Source organism: Aptenodytes forsteri, unplaced genomic scaffold (genome assembly GCF_000699145.1).
Source record: "Aptenodytes forsteri isolate BGI_AS27 unplaced genomic scaffold, ASM69914v1 Scaffold349, whole genome shotgun sequence".
Lineage (NCBI taxonomy): Eukaryota > Metazoa > Chordata > Aves > Sphenisciformes > Spheniscidae > Aptenodytes > Aptenodytes forsteri.
The window spans coordinates 324,480-343,658 of NW_008794452.1; the positions used below are offsets into that span (position 1 = coordinate 324,480).

The following is a 19,179-nucleotide window of genomic DNA, read 5'->3' on the forward strand; positions in this document are numbered from 1 at the left end:
TGGTCTCCGCCGTGGAAGGCGCGGCTGGACCGGCGAACAGATGAAGTTTGGTTTTAGAGTTGCAGGTGCGGATATGGAAGATTATTTGGGTCGAAGCAACCGGATAAATGTGAGGTGGTGATGAGGGACAGCCGAAACAAATTTACGTGCTTAAAACAACACTGAAAGCTGACTACGGTAGAAGAGAGTAGTATCATTTATGCACAACTATGACTGACAAAACTGAACAGAGAAACTGATAGCCAAACAATGAAAAAATATTTTCTTGAGGAGTGGCATATAATTTGTGTTCATATACCAGATTATTCTCATCTTCTCATTTGACATTGAATTATCAAAAATAACTTCTCATTTTTTGATGCAAAATGTGCTTTGGGTGTGGAATATATCTTACCTGGTAAATATACCGAGAAATGGAGATACTGTGTCAGTGAATGGTACAGCTGAATTAATGAAACTATTTGCCTGTTGTGAGTGTATTTTTGGAGCATAATTGTTATAGGTGATGGCTATGGAAAGAGGCAGTCCAGCTTTCTCAGTTATTTTTTTACAAAACAGTTGTGATGAAATACTTCACTTTTTTGACCTATGCAGACTTAATATTTTAAATGCTGGATTTTTCCAAGGTCTTTATTTTTCTTGAAGTATTCAAGAAATTGACAAGCATTGAAAAGTCTTTTCAGTAATTACTTTTATAGCTGCATTGGAAATTCTTTGAATTTTTTTATGTTTGAATCAAGATATAATATGCAGTTCCATCCACTCATGCCTAACTCTGCCTAGAGAAACTGAACTACGTTTATAGTTGTGGAGGCTGGACCATTCTGTTGTTAAAACACTTTTTCACGTATATTTCTTTTTATTAATACTAGAGAGAAATGAAAATAGATAAATTATGCAATCCTTCATATTTGTCTACCCCAAGTAATTGTAGTGAAGTACTCCATGTTAATCATTGCAGACTCTGTTTGGCTCAACATACTCTTCTTAAGGACTGCTCGATTGCTATGGAATAGCGTCATACAGACAAGCAAATGGAAAAATGTAGTATTTTTAATTTTAAATCCTTTTTGAATAGGCTTCACTGGAAAACAACAACTTTCCTGTAGATCCTGTAGGCTTTACAAACTAATCTTCATCAAGTAAGCCACTATCATACAGGGTCATTGCTTCCTACAATACATGGTTGAATTTCTGAAGGAGGCACCTATACTGGGCATGTAAAATATGCAACTCCATGCTTAATTTGGCACAAGACTGCACTTGAGCATACTTCAGTATTTCCTACAGGTGGCACTTATGTGTCAAAAAGCTTGTTTTAATGGGAACGTAAAAACAAGCAAGCAAAGGTTAGAGCATTGATCTTTCTAGCTAAGCATGCAAATGTATATGCAACACGTTTAGATCCCTAATTATGTACATGGGTTTAGTTAGTGCATTTATATTATAAATATTTACAATTTATTTTAGGGTATCTTTATTGTAAAAGACATAGTTCTTAATGTGATATGTTGGCATCACTGGAGTTAATAAAATTTTTGTGATAGGTATCAATATATTACCCGTAGTGAATTAAAAATATGCTAGATTTTCGTATTTTGAAGATGTCCTTGATCTCTAAGCTGTAGTAACTGTAAAGGCAACCAATGAAGTGATAACATTACATATCCAACTATGATAAATTCTGCAGTACACTTAGTTTGGAATTGCAGGCAATGCTGCAGTATAAACATAAGCAATAATGGAATATTTATGCAGATAACAGAATATTTTTCTTGTTTTCTAAGATGAGGGAATTAATATTGAAACATTTTGTATTCAGAAAACTGGGTTATACCTCCTATGGAGGTATATGCAGGAGCCAGAAATCCAGGAATTGAAGTGAGCAATTAATAATATCACACAATTCATATCTTTTTAGATTTTTTTCTGGTTTTTTTCCAGTGGTTTTTTGCAAGCATTGTCATCTCTCTTAATGAATCAAGATCATTTAGAAAACTTTAAAAAGTCAAATAAAAGAAAACACATGTATGCATTTTGGAGATTATTTTTTTTTTAATAAAAACACCTGCTAAGATTTGGTTTAAAGTGAATGCAACGTTATAAAGCCAATTATCAGCTCTTATTTTCAGCCTTCTCTGTATTTTACAAATGTATCTTGCATTATTTTTTCTTACTATTTTAGGTGGGTCTGCTAGCACAGCTTAGTATTAGTCTATTATACAGTCTAATGTGTAGTTCCTTAGAACTCTGCTGAACTCACTTTGTGTATAGGAGAAAGTGTATCATTTGTTATTTTCCTTTGCCGTATTTGAACATTGCAGCCATATTTCTGTAAATGCAGGCCAGGAAAGAATGTTTAATCTGTGCTAAAATTTCTGGTGACCTTTCTGTAAAATTTGCATTAGCCCTACCTAGGGATTAAACCTTTAGTAGACCTTTGTGTCATGAGCAGACCAATTCTATGAAAATATATCTAACTTCAGAAAATCATAAGCCTTTGAAAAAACTGTACTTTTCACAGACTTGGTAGAACAGTCTTAGATTTTAGCAGCTGAATTTCCTGAAGCTCCACGTTGTGGTTGTGCAGCGCTCCCCCTACAGATACTGCACTTCAGCTGCCGGGGTCCTGCCAGAGTGAGAGCAGCGACGCTGTCGTCTGCTTTCTGTGCTCTTATGGTTGACATAGACAGCTGGAAAGCGGAAGACGCCTATCAGAACGCAGAAAGGAGAAAATTTGTTGCAACATCCTTCAACGAGGATGTTGGAACTTGAGAGACATGGACTAGGGAGAGGGGCAAGAAAACTGGTCCAGAAGGCACATGGGCTTGGTGCTAATAGAGACTGAGGCAGTGGCTGGTCAAGGATGGAAGAACAGGAAAGACTTAGAAGCTGAGGATGTTTGTGAGGATTAGATTAAATGGGAAGGCAGAAGTGGGCAATGAGAATAGGATAAGAAGATGAAGGAGCAAGGGAGGTAATCGAAAATCAGGCAGGGTACCCGGGGAAGTAAAACTGGGAAAAAAGATGAAGGGCCGTTCACCCAGATTAGATTAATTGGATGAATGAGGATGGAATGAGAATTGGGAACCTGTGAAGAGCAAACCTGGAGACCTGTCTGCAAAGAAGAGACAGAAAGTACAAGAATGTGGAGGGGGGGACTGGGCAGTTTGGACCACAGAGGTTAGGAGTAAAGAAATAGAACTAGGACTTGCTGGGCAAAGAGACTGGGACTGAAAGGACTTCTTAGGAATGAAGAACAGGATTTTTGAAGTGTGACTGGGGAGTAGAAGAAGGGGTGGGACAGGAACAAGTTCAAGGAACAGGGCAGAAGTGGCCATGTTTTGGTGTGACAGCCAGAGAAAGGTCAGTGTGTATCAGCATGTGCCATCTTCCAAAGCCACACACAACCCCAGGATACCAAATTCTCCTTGTTCATTTGCCAGCAAAGAGGTCTAAAATCCACTGGCAAAGCACGACATCTGTTTTCAGTGCATATGTGTGTGAAGGATGGCAGTCTGGTAGGGCTGATGGTTGGCCCGTTAGCTCAAATGGTAGCATCTGTGCCTGTTGCTGTGCACCTAAATATTCCAGCACTGCAGGTTACCCGTATGAGAATTGATATGAGGCCACAAGTAGATTTTTAATCTTTTTTTTAGTTGCCATTTTGTAAAACGTAAGAAATTGCAGACATACAATAGGTTATTGAGGTTACCGAGTTGAGCACTCAAAGCTAGGAAATGGTGAAAGTTCGGTCCTCTGTGCAGAACCGGTGTGGTGGTGGGATGTTTAATGTTGTGCAGTGAATACTGGGGATGTTGAATGGCATGTTGTAAACAAGGTGGAGGAAGAAAGAATGGAGAGAGAAATTCAGTTCTAACTTGGAGTCTGTTCCAGACTTTCTGCATGAAACTGAGCAAGAGCTACCTACTTTTCAAAGGGGTTTGTTACTTGTTGTGTTTCTCCTTTTGTGGGTGCTTGATCCTGGTACCATGGTGTCAGGACTTCAGGGGTACTGAGAGTCAACAGCTGCAGCTGACTTCAGTGAGAGTAGGACTTTGAGCGTACAAAGCACAATGCTAACTGCTTTGAGGAAAGAGATGTTAACCACCTTAAATAGGCACTGGAATGTAGTAACCATCTTTTAACTTCTCTGTGCCTCAGTTTTCCATGTGCAAAATGGAAGCAGTAGTATTGCCTCCCTCACAGACATGTTTTCAAAATAAACTAACAAATGTTTGTTAAGCAGCCAGGCACTGTAGTAGCTGGAAAACCCATGAGGTGCATGTAAAAACCCATGATGAAATTCATAATTTTGTCTTCAGAGCAGAATTTGAATAATGTGTAGCAAATAAGTCCTGGGACTACACATTGAACAATAGCAAATAGCTGTTACAAGAAAAATAGTTCATTATGTACACACTATTCATTATGTATGCTGAATGAGTCAGAATTTATGTGGAAAAAAGTATGTAATCATGCAGTTAAAGACTATATCATAATGTGAACAAACAAAGGGCAAATTTAAGGTTATTCAAGTATGCGTCATTCTGATGTTTTCTAACTATTGATGGCTTACACTATACAATCTCACTGAAGTACTTTTAAAATTTTTTTTCTGTGTTCGCTTCATATACTTGAAAATAGTATTTGAGTATCAGGATCAGAACCAGAATTGGTGTCTTGGCCAGTTTCAGTTGCATAAATCAATTTCACCACCTTCCAAACACTTGACACCATCAAAATTGTTTAGTCTAACAAGCTTGTATAAAAGCATTACATCATACAAGCTAAGATGTCATTTCTGTCTTATGTAAACAACTTTCATCTTTGGCTTTCCATGTTATTTGAGGATGTCTCATGTTTTCTTGTTTATTTCAGAAGTTTATTATTATGCTGGATTTATTGGAGCATTCTGAAAGATATTTCTGGAGTTTGTAAATGAGAGTTTTCACGGCCATATCATGTACATACTTGCCTTTCAAACAGAAGGGATAAAGTGGCATCATCCAGTCTCTGGATGCATTCTTCAAATCTCTTTTTTGGCATTATGGAGCAGTATCACTGCTATTTCTGAAATGTTATCCTGTAAGTCTCAGAGGTAGGGGAAAAATTGAATTTCTAGGTAGACTCCCACACGAAGGGCAACTGAGAGATCCAAATTTCGCAGTAATTCTTAGTGTCCTGAATGGTTGGACTTGCATAGTTGTTTGGTTTTTTTAAAACTATGAGAGTTCTAAGCACTGGAATAAACAATTCATATTTTTGTATCCAGCGTAATAGAGAGGTGCTTGTAACTGTGATATTTTGATAGGACACAAAATTCAGAGGCATGTTTATTATTGATCTTATTCCTCTCCCCAACTGCAAGTTTGGAGATTTAAATTCTCTCTCTTCAAAACGCAAACTGCATCACTTCGCTAGGGTTTGAATGATGGAGTGGCCAACTAAGAACTGTATTTCTTCCATAAAATTTCATCTAACCTGGCTGAACTTTAAAATAGCGAATTTTTTTTTGTGGCAAGCAGTAATGCTGCTTCAGGTAGGAGCTAAAATCTAGTATGTAGCTCCAAAAGCTCTCTTGTGGCAAAGAAAAATACTTATTATGGTTTTAGCTTTCCATTCTTGCCAGAGACTTAAGATTTTCACATGTAATATTCCTTACTGTTAGGACACAGAAAAATACTAAATGGAGCCAAGCAACTATTTTAAAGTCTTCATAAATGATCTTTAGAATTGTGGGAGAGAAGAAAACTAATGTTTTGCTTATGTCTTTCACTTCGGCTCACCATTGCAAGTATTTTATCCTGTCTTGTTTTATATCATAAGCAATGATGCCACTAATAACTAGCAAGGCTTTGCTAGAAACTGGCTATTCAACATCCCTGTGTCAAGAAGGGATGGAGCCCTTTACATTCTTTAATTTTTAGAGTTATTTTCCTTCCTTCTTCTTCCCTCCTCATCTCCTTTTAGAGCTTTATGCCACTCAAATCTGCGTAATTGATTATTAACTACTTTAACTGGCAGTGACCAAGTTATACATTATTAGCTATTTAAATCTTGCTTATTTATTGCACAAATTCTGTTTGTGCCCCTATTGATTCAATTATTCTTCACTGAAACTTTTCTAGATCCTTTATAAAGCAACTGAAATGCTTGATGTGTAATTATGCCAGATTCAGATACAGAAGCACTGTTCTCTCCCAGTGCTATACGCTGATATTGCTAGGTTGAAACTCAAATATATAATGTGGGTTTTGTAGTTAGTTTCTACTCATTGTTATAATTAAGGCTTTTTAAACATTACTGTCTCCCATGTATGTCCCTTCTTCTTTGTGTTTGTTTCAGATTATAGTTCCCAGACACACTCTTTTATTTATTCTGTTACAGAATCCATTTTATCACTTTCTGCCTATGTTTCTAAGCCATCTTGTGCTTGCGGCTCCTTCTATTTTAATGTTGTCTGCAATACGGAAATGTGCTCTCTCTTTCCAGGTCATTCATAAAGATCCTTATTTAGCCTGGAACTTGCCACAGGCTCTATGGTAGCCCAGTAGACACCTGAACTCCTTACCTGTTTTGCCATGTATCAGTCTCATCTCTGCCAGCCGATGTTCAGCCCTGCAGATCAGTAGTTCTTAATAAGTACAATGGCAGGAGGAATCATTTAGAGAAGAGAAATTCTACTCCCTCCAGCATCTGAGAAGCAGGAATGCCAAGCCAACCCCTCACTTAAAATTTCATTTGTTTTCCACAAATCTCAAAGGCAAACCCTGTTTTTCTTGAGTAAGAGTTAAGCCATTAGTGTCCTCTTCCATCTGTTTCATTTTCCACCTTAAACTAGATGTAGCAATTTTATTCTCAGCCTACTAATCTGATGGCTCTGCCACCTCTAGTAAGCTGTGTTCTGAGCTCGCTTCTCCCGATTCGCTATTTACCCTGCAGTTATGCCTGTATAATCTACATCAGAGTCTGCCCTACAGGCCACTTCAGCTTTTACAGCAGCTTTCCAGTGAGGTCCCTGGTCCCAGAGCCATAGCTGCTAGAACAAGCAGAATATTGTTTTTGTCATGTAAGGTGAGGGGAGGAGAGACTATATCACATTCTTATTTAGAGTTCTCTAGTATTTTGTCATTCATTTTTGAATGGGTTCCAGTCAGGCATTGTTGTGTTCAATTGTCTCTAAAGGCTTGCTGAAGCTTATCTTCCTGACCTTGGGTTTTCCTTCTGGGACTTCTCTGCCTCATTAATTTTCCATTTTTTTCCTCCAAAATCTAGAAAGATCTCCTCCTTTACCCATTCCTTGTAATTTCCTCCACCTTTTATTATTCATGGCCTCTATATAGCAGGTTTGGAGGCCCCAGCTTTTCTGAATAAGGTAGTTTTCAGTTCCCTTTGTGTTGCTGAAGTAGTGCCAGCATCTTTAACCACAATTGAGGAGGTAATCTTTGAAAGTCCTTACAGTCTGGGTCTGTTTTCCTTAGTCCGCTTGGTACAGTAGGTGTGTCTGCCGTGCTGCCAGCATGCATGGCCTTTTGTGCTTTATGTGACCCAGAAGGCTATATTTAATTCTGGCTGAACACAGCCCAGAAACATCCACTATGTTTTCTTGTCTTTTTTGATAGAAGTTTCAAGCATTTTACTTGGAGGCTACTTTCTTCAAAAATTTATAAACATGTCTGAAAAAATAGTACTAACATTGTCAATACATGATACATGTATAAAATGTGTCACTGCTATAGGAAAGTATGAACAAATACAATGTTTATGAGGTTGGAACTAAAGAAAGCTCTGCGCCAGGATCACTTCCTGTGGTTTCCACACTAGGTTTTGTTATACAGTGGAGCATCCTTTATTTGACCTTGAAAATGTTTCCTTCAGCACAGAAGGTTAGGTTAGAATTTGTTGTAGTGTTTGTAGCTGGATCAGTTTTCACAGTGGTATTTGTAGTTGAATCATTAATCAAATTTTATTTTACTGTTTTTACAGAGTGTTCTTGTTTTATTTATGCTTGAATGAACACACTGTTTTGCATGGATGTTTTCAAAAACAATGATTAGCTGTACTGTTTTTATAACCTAACAACAGTTTCTCTGAGCCTTGACAGTTCTAGCGGCTGCCAAAAAGGGGAAACCTGAAAACTAGTGTGGTGTTACTCCTTCATTCCTGCAGAATGACAGAAAGTATTATCAGAGTTGCACTTTTTCTTAGTTCCAAGTATGGAGTGGCACCTGGAGTTTATTTCTCCAATGCTGTTAAGTCAGACACAGCTGGCAGCTCTAGCAGAAGCATAGTTTGAGGAATTCCCATGTTAAGCTTTGTATATCAATGCACTCTCATTAGGAGAATTCTGCAGTTTGCAATTGTCAGAAGCATCCCATAAATTTATTCCTGAGCTGTTCCATTGGCTTCAATAAGAATTTGTGCAAAAACAAATTTGCGTTCGTAACGCAGCATGATTAAGATCTTACAACTACTGTATTTTCCTAACTTTTGTTATGTGTATTCTATCTTATTTCATACAGATAGGCATCTAATTTGGAATATCTCTCTTTAAGTTGCAGTTTGTCTGGATTTCATCTATCTTTAGTTTTGGGCTAGAAATAACATTTTTAAAAGATTACTCTGGGTTTTTTTGCAGTTCACTTCTATGTCTACTCTTAGTTGAAGACATACGGACTTCGAAATCAACAGGATAAAAAGATGTTAAAAGGCTCTTTCAATCTTGGTGAGCCATAAGTACTAGCATACAAGTATCAGTGGAGTGATTCATGCTGTGTCGTTGGTCCTTTTAATCCAACTTATGTAAAGGGAAATTATACATGAATTTATATAAACTAAGGGATAAAATTAAGAACAGAGTGTGCAGCAGGTTGTATTTTAATGCTGCTAAGGTGCATCTGATGACATAAAGTAAATATTATGCACTTACACTTTTATGATGGAATTTATGCTGGTAATTTAATATAAATGCTCAGTAGTAAACATGTGGCTTTCAGAGCTCTAATGTTTCTGAACAAATTTCTAGCCTTTACACTATCAATATAATTTCAAGGCATATCTCTAATCACAGGAATTGAAAATCCCCAAGCCTATCTGCTCACTGAATCCATTACATCACAGAGAAGTTCTGTCCCTCTTGTGTGCAACATGCTAGCCGGTGTTACCTGTTCTCTGGTGACAGAGCTACCACCTTACCCTTCATGAAAGGACAGATTTGAGCAGTAAGACTTCACATGCAATTTATTGGGATTGTCTCACCTCTGCCCATGTGTAGAGGTTACTTTCTCTCCCCCCCCCCCCCCCCCCCCCCAGGTACATTTCTTTGTTTCCTTTGTCTGTGAACTGCTTTGTATCATGCTTTGGAACCTCGACCCATTGAATATGTTGCTTCTATACTTCACTTTGTCACTCTGTTTAGGTAGCATGGAGTTCTTAAATCATACTTGATTTACAGGGATCTGAGCATAGCAGCCTTTCTAGAGTATGAGAGTTTAATTTCAAGTTTTGTGACGCATCAGGTAGCCAGGTGCTCCAGCACGACCTGTGCAGTAGGAATACGTCTAGTACTCTGTGCTTTCTCATAACTGTACAAGTGCAGGGAAGACAGAATCAGGTCCCGTATGTGAAAAAATAAAATACTGATTCTCCTCCTTCTAGTTTTGTGTATTCTGTAATACTCAGCTGGTTTCTGGGTTGCTTCCTTGAGCAAACCACCAGCAAACCACCTAGGCTGTCTGGTGAGGCTGTCAGCCCTAATGCAAGTGTGCAGTGCTTCAGATGGAAGCCATACAGTGAAACTAAATTCTTCAGTATATCTTAGTATGCTTGTTACATTTAGCTCATATAGTAGGGAGTGTGAGTTGGAAAGCATTACTTGAGATGCTTTTAAATGCTGTAAATCCAAAAGATGAAAACCGAATCTAAATATGAATTATTTTTAAGTAACATACCCAAGGGGACTTGTTGGGTTGGCTTAGTGAATTTGTAGTAGGTTGTGCAGCTATTCCTCTATAGGTAATAATTCAATTTTGTCTTACCATGATCATGATTGATCACTTGTTATGATCCAATGACTGTTTGATAGCTTGAATGATAAGACTACAGAAGACTTTGTAACAGAAACTATTTAAAGTATCCAACTGAGCTGTGCTTTTTAAAAAATAATTCTCGAACTATTAAGGACCATGGCATTCCAATGGATTTGAATCCAATGGTTCAGAATTGTTATAGGTTTCTTTTTAACTTAATTACATCAAAGCTTCAGTTTGAATTTTCTCTTCTTCATTAGACAATCTTCATTAGAGAATCTACATGAGAGATCTGTTACAAACGGCATCAGGACAGGAAAATGATGAGCTGGAGTCAAGACTTTTAATAAATGCACACAGTCTATATGCTATACCGTGTCTGAGTGAGGGATGAATTCTAACGTGGTGAAAACTCTGCTTAAAGATTTCTTTTGATTACAGTATTCATAGCTATGTCATTTGTATATTCTACTATCTGTGAAAAGCTTGAACTCATTGTAGCCTTCCCCTTGATAAGGGAGTGTTTAACAGGGCCCTCTCTCATTTCTGCATGCTTGCCTACCTTAATGAAACTGGCCGCAACCGAAGTTATCTATGAGCTCTCTACTCTTGTCAGAGGTTCAAAAGTTAGTAACAGTCAACCAGTGACAGACCCACATCCAAAGACCTTGACTATGTTTGGTTGCCCTAGGAAACCAGCTAAAAATGAAATAAAACAGAAGAACTCCAGCTCCTGCCGAAAAAGGCTCTCAAAACCCCTCTATCCTTTATTTGTCTGGGCCTGAGAGGTCTGAAACCTGCATAAAAATTAAATTAAAAAAAACAGCGCAAGTTACAGAGTAGAATTTCCTGAACTATTGTGAATATGTAATACATTTCAAATCACAGTTAAAAAGCACAAACTGGTGTAAACCAGAGCCAAATCCTATTCCTCACAAGAGATCTGTGTGAAAAGCACACAGCAATTACCAGTGCGCTGAAGTAAAGAAATGCTCATTCATGCTGCAGACTGCCAGGGTATCCAGTGAGTTACAAAAGCCCACTCATGCTGAGCACCCTACTTTCTCAAGAAAAATGCTTAGTAAAATTGTGTTCCCCAGCCTTGCGTTCTCTCTGCTGCCCTTCAAGTGACGAGTTTTGCCTTTCTTTCTGCGCTTCCCTTTGCTTGAAAGAAAAGTGGGTCTTAAATAAAAATCCTTGTGCAGTCAAGGCAGTTGCAGTTTTCAGACAAGCTGGCAGGTCAAATTAAAGCTCATGTGAATACAAGGCTGCCTCTCCTTGCTGGATTTGAACTCACATGACTTAACTTGAAGTAGAGAACACATTTTTGGTTTTGATTAAGACACAGCTGCAATAAATGGCACAAGTTGTTGCCAGCCAAATAAGAATGAGGTAAACAAGTATGAGCGTGAGGTTCATAGTAATAAACTAAAATGAAAGTGTTTGTCTCTCTTTTGTTTAGTGACATGTGAAAGCACAAATCATGAAAGGCCACTCACTTCTCTAATATACAGTTAATATTAAAAGCAGTAGAAGATTAAGGCCAATGCTTTGCCCTCAGTTACACTGTGTTAGATGGAGAGCATTGGAGCAATTAGACCAGTGACCCAGAGCAGTGTAACTTGGATCGGAATCTGGACCCACGCAACTTGTCCAGGGTCATACAGTCAGTGCCTTCATCCATGAGATCTGTTTTCTTTTGTTGTTAGTCATGGAGACATAGGCAGGTCCACAGTCTCAGAGGCAGCTGTACTTGTTTATTCATCAGAAGAGAAAAAACATGCCATAAGAAGCTCCACATCCCTTCCTGCTCCAGAATCTGCCCATTTAGTAATCAGCAGGGTAGGAGTCTGCTGAAAAATGTCACTCCCTGTTTTTCAGTAAAACAATACTGAGATAGCATCCTTCTGAAAATACACCACAAAATGGGTCTGAGTGCGGTCTGAAGTATGGTCAGAATTTCATAAGGATGCATAGATACCTGACAATGCAGGCTTCTCCTGCTAAATGAATAAGGTACATGTGATAAATTGGATCTGCTTTTATAGTAGTGTTTCTGATGTAGTTACTTGCTTTCAAAGTCTGGAATTCCGTATAACTGAAGGTATGCATTATACGCAAATTCTAGTATATGTAAGTGGCTGTAAAGTTCATTTTAATTTTTAAATGACATTTAAATTAAGCTAGAAGATGGTTTAGAGCCTTTTACATCCCTTCTTTCCCTTTCAGCAGCTGAGAAATGCTCATTTTAATTAAAATTTGTTTTTAAAATGCATCTTGCAGTCAACACATGCTGAGAAGAGCCACTTACCACCCATGTACTATAAGCTTGCTGTGCTGAACAAAATGGGAGCATTACTTTAATTAGTAGTAAATACTGTGGTGGCTTAGTGTTTGTGGTCTACTATAATGTCCTGGTTGATTTCAAGAAGGTTGAATTGCACTAGGCTAGCTCTGACGGTCAGGGGCATGAAAACAAATGGTGTGCCAGTAGGAGTTGTAATGCAGCTGTAGCTATTTTTGCCACACTGCGATTCTCATTCCATAGAAGGTTGCAGAGAAGCTTGTTTAGCTTCAACTTGACAAGGTACAGTGAAAAAATACAACCACATCTTTAGTATAAGCAGTCTAAGAGAACTTTAGTGGGAACAGTATATCGGTATAAATCTTTTTGCATACATGAGTCAGCAGACAGGATGAGGAACAAGATCCTGACGTTTGGTGGTGTTATTTGCACTCAGTCTCAGCTTATCTGGCCAATTCAGTTTACTTGCTTTTGATATTCATGGGTCATAAAAGGAGATCCCACCATGTCTCCTCAGCTCTCTACCACAAAGATTTGGTCAGTCCTTAGGGCATGGTAGTAGATCTGCATATCTTAGATAAGGGGAAAAGTAGGCATGATGGCACGTCAATTTAATCTTCTGGGCTAAGTGTTTTCTTAGTGTCTTACAGTTTTCCCGGTCCTTAGTGAAGAAATGTGTACCCACATGATTATTCACAACCTTCCAGTTGCATATTTTTATCTGATAATGAAATTCCTCCTTTTTAATAATTTCCCATATATTTTTTAACACAGTGAAAATTAGATTTTGCGTGCACATATGTGTATTTAGCTTAACATTTTACTGAATTAACACTCCTCAACTTACGTGTAATAAAAAACACGAAAAGGAAAGAGGAAAAATTAGGTAATAGGGGCCCAGCCTTGTGGAACACCAAGTACTTTATAGAAGCATAGAGGCATCCAGTTTTCATAAAAATTTTCTTCCAAAAAATATCCGTAAGGAGTAAGGGAAACTCTAAAAAGGTGTAATTGTATCAACAGAGACTTGCATCTATTTCCATTTTAGTACTCAGTCTATCAGAAAGTCTAGGTTTTTGGCTGCTATTGACATTCTGAAAATGTGGTTTTGTTTCAAATGAGTAAAGTATAAATGCTAAATACTTTCAAGACATCAGGACACCCAATAAGAATTTAATCTTAGTGAAAGAATAAGGTCAGCCTTGCCATATTAGCCATCGCACAAAGTTTTGCTGATCAGATTTTCAGCCAGGTTTTGTCTTATGCTTTGGGTTTGTGAAACTCGTGTGCCTCCACAATTCACTTTCAGCCATAGGTATGAATTGTGAGATATTTGCAGTCAAGTTTTCAGAAGCCCTCAAGTAACTCAGCTTAAATCCCGTTGATTTCAGTAAGACTCGTCTAAATCATTTAGGTATTTCTGAAGATGTTACCAAATGTTACTTAAATTTTTGCTTCAAGTAAGGAGGGGTCAAAAATCAAAGGAAGAATTGGCACTGAATTGGAAGAACTGGCTGGTAACAAGAGAGTTATATAACTCACAGTGATACATCTGAATTTTCTTTATGGTAATAACAAAAGAGGAAACAATTGTTTTGAGAAATTTGTTTAATGATGCAATTGAGTGCATTATTTATTTTTAATTAAAATTAATTAAATTACAGTTATTAAATAATTTAGCTATAATTGCAGTTAGCAAGATATAAATTCATCCACATTCAAGCTTAAATGGTCCTGAGATGTTTGACCCTATTAATGCTTTCAGAAAAAATATTGTGGGGATAAGTGAAAAACTCTGAAGTATTTGACACAGAAATTCAGAGAAATTATTATTGAAAAGTTTCTCTCTTTTAAAGTATCAGTCCAGAGGATATTTCTGAGTCGGTGAGATGTAGATTTCTTTGCTATGGGAGTTCAGAAATTGGCTGTAGTGTAATACTTTTTTCCCCAGTGTTCTTTTTTTTGTTTCTTTTTAGTGGGAGTCTTGCAAATTATCAGAGGTTGCTGTTGCATCATGAGAATCATGAGAACTGACGAATGTAATTTAGGAAATAATTACAAAAGCTAACTTCAGCTAGCTCTTAACTTCTCTGACCTCCCTCTCTAGTATCTGAAAAGAATTAGACTCCTCCAGGGCAAAGTTAAATGTGAGAGCTAACTGTAGGTACTCAGATTATCCAATTTAGGAAACTGCCTTTCTTCACTGAATGCAAAGTGAGCCTGAGGGGACTAACCGCTCAAGGCTTATGTTGGTCTTTGTTAGTATTTTCTCCTTTCTTAGCATAGTAAGAGTATCAGTGATTTCCATAGTAGTACATCATACTGGTATTGCACATAAGCATCATTGCAAGTCATATGTATAAAATTCTGGACAGTAGCCTTTGCTGTTGAATTAAAGGATGCATCTTTTGTATAAAATTTAGTCCAGGTGTAATTCCACAGACATCCATGGTCTTATGGCAGGAGTGAATGGTGTTCCTGCTTTTTCCTTGATACTGTATCTACTGTCATTTTTAAGAAGCAAAGAAATGTTTGGGGTTTATTATCTTTAACTTTGAAGGAGTACATATGGCCCAACAAATCCACTCTTGAGAATTTTGTATGTAAGCCGAAATTTATATTCCACAGAAATGTTATAATGGGACTATTTGATTTCTGCTTACTAATTATAGTAATCTTCTCTGTACAGATAAACTTAATTTCCTGTTCAACCTAATGTTGCATTCAGTGTCCACTCAGAGAATGCTCGAGCTGTCAACCAGAGCCCTGATGGCATAGTCGTACTGCAAAATATACCAGTGTAGCTCTTTATTTGCTACTACTAGCTGTCAGGTTTGCCACGCTTGCAATGTGTATTCCCATTGATGTTAGTGGAAAACATACTTATCCACGTTCCAGGAAACTAAACCCCTGAAGTCCCATCTGCACAAGATCTCAAAATACATGATAGTCAAGTGCTTTTGCTAAGGGCAAATGAGTATCTCAGTTGAGTTAGTATTCAAGCGAACGGCAAACCTTCAAGACTCTGCTGAATGCTTTTCTTTCATTATACACTGTCCTTCAGTTGCTGTACTACACCTCCTGTCAGGTAGCAATTGAGTCTCTGAGCCGTCTTCGTGAAATGAGAGGCTGCTTGCAGAACAAGGTTTCAGTCCTGTAGTTGACAGCAGGCAGTGAGAAACGAGGCTTGGGAGAGAGAGGGGCACTGCTCGGTGGGAACTAAGAGCCTGCACATTTGTTGCTGTCAGTGGCAGGTCTGAGATACTGGTCTGCTCCTGATTTGAATCGTGGGACCACTTGTAGAGTACATTTGTTCTCCATGTGAGATGGCGGAAGAATTGAGTCCTTTGTAAGAGGCTGAGAGAAATTCTTTAATACAGAAGCTAGACAATCTGGAGATTGCTCGGTGCTTTATATAGGCACAGTTTTGGGGTACCCTCTCTGCTGAAGAAGACTGCTGTACTAAAGGCACAAGCGTGCTTGCAGAGTCTAGTTTTGTTCTCTTTGTTTTGCAATGTGGAATATTCCTGCTGAAGTCAATAGTGTAGATTAGTAGGAAACAGACAAATTAAGCCTTGAGTTAAAACCAAATAACAAGAGAATCTGAATGTATATGAACATTTCAAAAACACTCGGTCAATATAGATATACATGTAATAGTTATAAATAAGTAATGCTTTATTTTCAAAAGTATTTTTTAAAATTTCGGACAGAGTGCACGTTACCTTACTAGAAAATGCACAACGGTAGTATCAGACATGGGGAGGAAATGAGGGGAAGATTTAGAGGATTTTAGAAGATTTTAGCAGAGTTTATAGACCCAGGCATTCTCTCTTTATCTAATGTAGGAACTGGTGTTACAATTATTACAATTATTACAATTACAATTATTTAGAAAATATTCATAAACATGCTTATATAAATATAAAAATCTGCATTGGGAGTTAGTTTACCAGGATTCTGGGGAGAGGAGAGAGAGACATTTAAGAGTCTGAGACTGTTCACTCATTTTTTGTACATGAAAAGAAGCATGAATAAAGCATAAATGTTACTTATGTGGTTATGAATAGCAAGTTGAACTTTGAAATAGAATAGCTATCCTGGAGAAGTGCCACTTACATGGCCTAACAAACAACAGCCTTGATTTGATGATTTTATAAATGTTGTTGTATTTGTATTTTCTGTGTGTGATTTCATTGTCTCTCTTGAACAAGGTGTTGCAGTGAACACTGAAGTTCTTGATATTCGGGTTAATTATTTGCTTGGTAGGGACATACTGTCATGTTCATGTAAAACAATTTTATATAGCTATCAGTTGGACAGGGACCCATTCATTCCAGAGCTCAGGAGAAAAACATGATATTGTATTTTTGCTTAGTTAAATTTAAAGTATGCAGCTAATATGTAATTTCCTGGTACTTTCCCATAATTTTTGATGGTTATACAGAAAGAAGAATTCTCCCTCCTATTGAATTTTTGAGGAAATAAAATACCTCCACAGTAAGTTGGAGAATTCAGTCTGAATTATAGCACTCAGATATTGTCAGTCTATATCAGTTTTCTAGAATTACAAACTTAGTATTTTACCTTTGTAGACCTGATATATAACCAATCAGCTGAGTTATCAAGACAAGGAAAGGTAGAAATTTTTCTGTTTCAGAAGGTGTAAAGATGGAAGGTGTAAAGATGTCTCTGTTGATTTTATGGGAGTTACTGTTTCTAAATGAGTTGTTTTCAGTTGTTACTAGCAGTATCTAGTAAGAGGATTTCCTATGCCATGGTACCTAGGTGCTCTTTATGAAGTTGATCCTCAAACATTTCTACTCAAACATTTCTACTTCAAAAGGTCATAGCTAATGTCTCTCATTGTATTGAAAATGTTAACTTTAGAAAAGTTTCCCTCAATGGATGTATTTTAAGATCTGAAAAAGGTGACATTTTAAAAAAATGTGATTTGTATTATAAGATTTTGTTTGGCTTTTGGTGTGTTTGTTACATGTGCTATTGGTGTCTGTGTATAATGTAAACCTGATCTTTTGGGGTCTCAAAAATTGCTTTACCTTATAGTTTGTTCCTCTATGCCTCTCATCCTCATCTACATATCTTTTGATTTTCAGATATCTTCCCAGAATGTATTGAGGATCCAGTGTTAGCTTTTAATTTTGTGCTATGTGGGTACAGTCTCACCTTGCTTAATTTCTGGCTCACAAACCTTAGTCACATTTCCTTTATCAAATTCCTAGGTTTTCATGGTGCTGACACTTCACAAAAGTAACTGCAGGGGTTAATATCTTGTGTGTCTTTCTAAAGACAGTACAGTGCAGCACTTAGTGCACTATCTATCTTCTGCATGACAGCAGCCCAGATAAACCCCAAACTATGTGAACCAGATGAGTGAAATTACGCCACTGTAGGAGAATATTGTGGTGACGTGGAAGTGGCATGACGACTGTTCCACTGGCTTTCCTCCCAGTTGCTGGTTGTGGGATATCACCAGGGCTTCCTTGTGCTTTTGGCATTCCCAGTTAGTTCAGTAGTTTCCGGGTGTCTTACCTGCTATAAAAAATTGCAGCAACCTAGAGGCTGCTTTGAGTTGCTTTAGCACAGACAGCCACAGTTTGGATGAATGGAACAATTAGCACTGAATCTAGGCTTTCTTTTTTGTAGCAAACTTTCAATCCTGGGCCACAGGTCAGTGTTAGAGGTGGAGGTTCTTCAGTAGCTTGGCATGTTACGTAGGCTTAGTTTTCTTTATTGTCTGTACAGTCCCCCTAAAAAATGTGGTTTGTATCACCTAGTTTTCCATCATCTTTTTTTTTTCCCCACCAGAAAGCCATTTTTCAGCATATAAATGTCAAAAAATCTCATATTTGGAAAGCGTCTTGAACTGTTTTCTTCTTTCTTGCTGCTAGAGGTAAATTCAGAGGACAGCCAGTCAGAAAAAATTTGAGTAGGACCTGTTACTTACTTTGCTGTTCCTCTACCAAGTTTTAATTGAGCCTTAAATGAGTGTTTTGACTTTAAGAAGTAGTGACATTTCCGTATTTTCAATTAAATTCTTTGGGAATTATTAGATTCCATGACTTTTAACACTATGTTTATTTGAAATTTCTAAATATATGCATGTCTTCTGGAAAATTAAACTGAGGCTTTAAACAGATGTTTTTTGCAAGTCATTGTGAAATCAAAGTTTAAGAAACTGCTGTTCCCAAGTCACCTCCTCAGCTGAGAATATGGTAGCTAGACTTGTGAGCTCTTAGGATGTTTCAGTGTAACTTACAGCTGGAAAAGACAGGGTTGTAACTGGAAAACTGCACTAACAAGCATGCCATTGTTCGTGTTGTGTTGTGTTTTGGTTTAAATCTAGACCGTATTAAATGCAAAGAGTTACATCCTCAGATAAAGAAACTTCTTAACAGCAACCATTTCAGATGCAAGGACGAGCATGAGATTTACAAAGTACAAATTGGCAGCCCAAAATGCCTTAATGTTTTTTACGAATCCTTTGGGAACATGTTTTCAAAGATCCATGGCAATGGTGTTGGCAGCTTAGGAGAGGCATAATAGTGATTTTTGAATGTCTGCTCCAAAAGCATCAGAAGTCCATGTTTCCCACAACATGACTCTAAAGACACTGAAGATTTATCCCCGACTACAAAGAAACTTAGAACCAGATGATTTGTCTTTATCCGTACAACTGGAGATTTTCTACTGTGATGCCAAAAGAGGCAAATCTATTTATACATGTTGAGGGGGGTTCATAATGGGTTTAAATGAAAATGTAAGTTACACTTCATTAAGCTGATGTAATTTGCATCTTGAGGGACAGAAGGACAAAGCCTT

At 37.6% G+C, this 19,179-nt stretch overlaps 1 protein-coding gene across 2 annotated transcripts in view; it reads left to right on the plus strand.

Annotated features, from left to right (window-relative positions):
- PHYHIPL (phytanoyl-CoA 2-hydroxylase interacting protein like) overlaps positions 1 to 19,179 on the plus strand; it is a 37,709-nt gene that overhangs the window by 894 nt on the left and 17,636 nt on the right. The gene's annotated exons all lie outside the window — the stretch shown is intronic.